This window comes from Podarcis liolepis, assembly GCF_965112155.1.
Source record: "Podarcis liolepis genome assembly, chromosome: 4".
NCBI classification, from domain to species: domain Eukaryota; kingdom Metazoa; phylum Chordata; class Lepidosauria; order Squamata; family Lacertidae; genus Podarcis; species Podarcis liolepis.
Window position 1 is genome coordinate 72,114,957 of NC_139558.1, and position 4,152 is coordinate 72,119,108.

General features: G+C 40.7%; 1 long non-coding RNA gene across 1 annotated transcript; it reads right to left on the reverse strand.

The window, feature by feature from the left end:
* Positions 1-2,328: 2,328 nt before the first annotated feature.
* Positions 2,329-3,290, reverse strand: LOC310705764. Its single transcript, XR_014525474.1, has 2 exons — positions 3,220-3,290; positions 2,329-2,474 (listed from the first exon to the last, which is right to left on the reverse strand). It is a non-coding gene; the product is annotated as an uncharacterized lncRNA (long non-coding RNA).
* Between the last annotated feature and the right edge of the window lie 862 nt (positions 3,291-4,152).

Genomic DNA, 4,152 nt, shown 5'->3' on the forward strand with positions numbered 1-4,152 from the left:
AGTAATGACGTTACTCCTTCCCACGCTCTTCACGGGGGAACAACCAGTGTGTTTGCGGAGTACAGGGTACTTTGTAAAAGTACTATTTTCCACCTTTTGAAGACATCAAGAATTGTTGCAAAATTGCCACTTTAAAAACTTTTAAATTTTTGTTGTCTTAACTCATCGGATAAATCCTGGGTTCTGAGAATAAATTCACGCAACTGCAGTGGGAATGAGTGGGGTGAGTGTCAACATAGAGTCAGGTGGCTTCTTTCTTGCAAATCAGAGACAAGCCAAACACCCCACGACTTAGCAAAAGAGGAAAGCTTGCCTTCCCTCCATCTTCCCTCACCAATGAATGAGTGTCTAGGAGTAGCCACAATGTTAACTGATGGAGACAGAATTTCACTCTCTTCATCAGTTGCCAAAATCATACAGGATGTTGAACCGGGGAGGGGGGGAGGGGAAATCCTGCTGAGCAGTTTCCACTAGTGTTTCACATCTGTCTTCTCTTACATGTCTACGCTAGGGTATTTTATAATGGAGTTGGGTATATTTTTACTGCATTTTTAGTGGATGAGCTCTAGAGAATGTCTGTCATCTGGGTCTCTTCCTTATCTTCCTTGGAGTTTTAGGAAACCAGCATGAGACTGGTGTAATATTTCACAAGACTATGTTTTATATGTAAATGCTATTTGCAGTTTTGTAGCTCTGGTTTTAATCTACAGGCAGCTAACCTGAAGGGGTTCTGTTATTCAAACAGATAACCAGCCTAGAGACCATATTAAGGGCAGTCCTCTAAACAGCATGGAACAATATGGAAATGTCTGTTTTCTAGAGGTCTCTTCTCAGATGAGAAAGAAAACCTTAGAGGCATTTTGCCTTTAGATTTATTTAAAGTAAACAAAACAGAACCATATCCTTTAGGTACAAGATTTTATGGATGGGATGGTGGGGGAGAATTGGCTCAGTTTGCCTTGCCATACAAACCTATATAATATCCATTTCCAAAGCTCAGCTATCTTTTGAAATTTGTACCTCTCTGAATTTTGTGGTGGCTATTCTCCAGCCAAAAACCCGTTTATATTAATGGGGAATATAAATTGAAATGCATATATTAATGAAAAACAAATAGAGAAATGCACTGTATCAGGGAAATTGCATAAACAATGCGTATATTAGCCTAATTGTTGATAAATTTTGATGAGGACTTTAAAAAATAAAGAAAGCAAAGTGATGTAGAAATGCGAAAAAAATCTGGAAAAATAGAAACTGAGATAAACTGAAGTGGGCAGATGCATCTATCCCTACACTAAGCCTTCTGTGCCAGAATCTATGCAAACAAAAGCTGGCAATTGTAGCACAGCCCAGTCTCAAATTAGCAAGGCACAACTGGCAAATCACAAATATATCTTACTCCAGGTGATCATTATTTAGTATTGTGTGCATCGGTATCAGCCAAATTCTGGATCCTGAAGTAAATTGGTGTGATTCAGGTCAACCCAAGTTTCAGCTAGAGCATGTAGAGGCTGCCCCAGATCTCCTTGGGTTGGGTCAGGTCCACCTGCAGTCATCTAGAGCTGTCGAAAAGGGATGCAGCCAGCGGCAAGGAGAAAGGACAGAAGATTATGCCTGCAGGCTACCTGGATCCAGGTCAGGTTGGCCCAGGTCATCCTTGATCAAATTGGGGCCACTTTCAAGTGCTAGATTGGTCCCCAAATCAGATTAAGAGGTTGTGTACAGCCCTACTATTTGTGTAGCATTTCCAAGTGTTCAAAATTCCTCTTATCTCTGTAATCAGCACACCAACCTTGTAAGGGTGGTCAGCATCATCGCCTACATATTATAGGCTTGGAGGAAGACTCAATGATTTGCCTAAGACCATGCAGTGGGTCCATGGCATCCCTTGACCTTCTGATTCATGGCTTAAACTCTTGGCAACAACCATTGTTTTTGATTGGCATCATTCCCCAAAAAGGGCTTCTAACTCATGGGGAATTTGTTCATTTGCTAATGAATTCACTTGTTACTTGGATCAACACAGCTTGATGTTCCCCTGCTTTTCAGCAATGTTCATATACGCCCTCCTGTTTCCCCTGCCCAAAGTGTGTGTGTGTGTTTGGCCTTAACTGGTGACTTTCCTGTCTGAATGATGAGTGATTCAAATATTTCTCTTCCTTGGTTCTTCATCTCTCCTTAAAACACAAGGTGTTTCACATAAGGTGAAAGCACCTTATGTGAAAAGTGGCTTTTTCAATGAGATGAGCAAAGACACAACTTTAAAAAAAAAGCCTGGAGATATTCAGGCACTTGCAGCTTCTAATTAAGCAAATAAAAGCATTTAAATTATCGGATGGTTGGCCTGACTCTTCTCAGTGTTTAATTTTATACTTGAGAGATACTGAGAGAAGAAAATGTGAAGGTGCTGTTCCATTTCTTCCAGGTATTTTTTTGCACTTTGGATATCCTTGATGAAGATCAAGCAGAGCTTCCTACAGAAATAGAGGCAGAAGAGAATTTGGTTTGGTCCTCATTTCTCATATGTATACTCATTTTTGCATTCAGTATATTGCATCCATATTGCATCATTTTAGTTTGTTTACATAATTAATGGATGCAATTCCTTCTAAGGTTTACCTTTACTGCAGTGTGTGTGTAAGTCAACATTATTTGCTCTTCTTGGGCTGAAACACAGATCAGAATGTAGTCACTTGGACTGAATTTCAAGTAAATGTGCCTAGGATCAGAGCCTTAGGCTACAATCCTAAACACAATGATGAGGGAGTAATCAACACTGAACACAGTTCAGTTGTGTCCAAGTTGGAGTTTTTTCTCTAGTTAGCAAAAAACAATAATCCCACCCCACCCGATTTCACTCATTTTTCACCAGCTGGCTTTGGAATAAATTCCAGTATGTTTTAGCAAGTTTGTTAAGCGCTCCTGCATTTCTTTTAACATCTGAGCTATATAGAGTTATACATATTTATACTCATTTTTGCATTCAGTATATTGCATCCATATTGCATTATTTTAGTTTGTTTACACAATTAATGGATCCAATTCCTTCTAAGGTTTACTTTTACTGTAGTGTGTGTGTGTGTGTGTGTGTGTGTGTGTGTGTATACATATATGTATGTGTGTAGATAGATAGATGATATAGATATATGTATAATGCTTGTGCCATAAAATTTTGAATTTAAAAAAGAATTCTTGCATTTACTGCTGCTTAGCAGTTACCAAGTTGTTTATGCTGAAACAACAGCTTTCTCCTTATCAGCCTCCACCTGCTGTCTCTTTCACAGGCAGCGTAACATCTATAATCCTTTCTTTGATGATGAATTGTGATGTCACAAACCATAGATTGTGGCATCACTGAAAGGATCAGATTGATAAAGAACCAGGAGGGGGAATGCTCTTTTCACACACATGCACACACAAAATGTCTTTATCATGGTCAAGGATGGATGAAGTTATCTAAAAAAGAGAGCTAGAGAAAAGCATGGTTATCCCATGAACATTTTTGCTTAAAAAGTGTGTGTGCGTGTGTGTGTGTGTGTGTGTGTGTGTGTGCGCGCGCACACACACACACACACACACACACACACACACTGTCCTGAGCCAGCTCTGTGGGCCAAACCACACACAACTGCAGCAGATATATTTTTTTACTTATCTCAATTTGTTTAACCTCAAGTCTTCCCAGGGCATGACCCTGATCTCATTTGGGGCCTGATCAGATGCTTTATTGTGATCCCAATTTGACACAGATCTGGTCCCCAAACCAAATTGGGGGCCTTGTTCAGTGCTTAATTGGGGTTTAAAACAAACATATGGTCAAGCAGGGGGGAAAGGAGACCCAGGTTGCTTGCCGCCTTCTTCCCCATCCCACCACGCTCTCCTAGGTGCCTGACCATCAACCCTTTGGACAGCCCCACTTAGCCTCAGGTGGACCTGATCTGAACTGGAAATAATCCAGGGCTACCTCAACCCTCTCCAGATGAATCCCAGGTTGACCCGAATTAGCCCAATACGGATCAGTGTCTGGGATGCATCTGGAGCAGTTTCAGAGTCCTGGTATAAATTGTGTCTGTTACAGCATAAGTGATGGCAGATCCGGAGAGCAAAAGCCTTCCTTCCTTCCTTCCATTTACCTCCCCATAGCACTGTAAT